The sequence below is a fragment of the Gavialis gangeticus genome, unplaced genomic scaffold (assembly GCF_001723915.1).
Source record: "Gavialis gangeticus isolate Ggan-Ray unplaced genomic scaffold, GavGan_comp1, whole genome shotgun sequence".
Taxonomy (NCBI): domain Eukaryota; kingdom Metazoa; phylum Chordata; order Crocodylia; family Gavialidae; genus Gavialis; species Gavialis gangeticus.
This window is the reverse complement of record NW_017729030.1, coordinates 23137136-23137473: the sequence shown is the minus strand read 5'-3', so window position 1 is coordinate 23137473 and position 338 is coordinate 23137136.

The following is a 338-nucleotide window of genomic DNA, read 5'->3' as shown; positions in this document are numbered from 1 at the left end:
AAAAAAAAAAAAAAAAAAAAAAAAAAAAAGAGTGAAAAACCCATAAAACTTATGATGTTCTGTTAAGGTTAAAATATTGTGAAGATCCAACTTTGTTGGAGCAAAAGTTCTTGTTCAACAAATTGTACAGTATCTGACTTTTTCCTTCTATGATAAATCTGAAGCAAAGTACTACTGCAAATCATGTGTTGAAAGTGAATTCTTAACACTATGGCCTTTATATATTATAAAAACAGAAAATTCTTCTCTGGCATTATATTCCAGTTCTCCCATTTCCTTGAGTCTTCCTTTTTCCTTTTAATGATATGGGCTTTTTCTACTATGGATTATGAACTGTA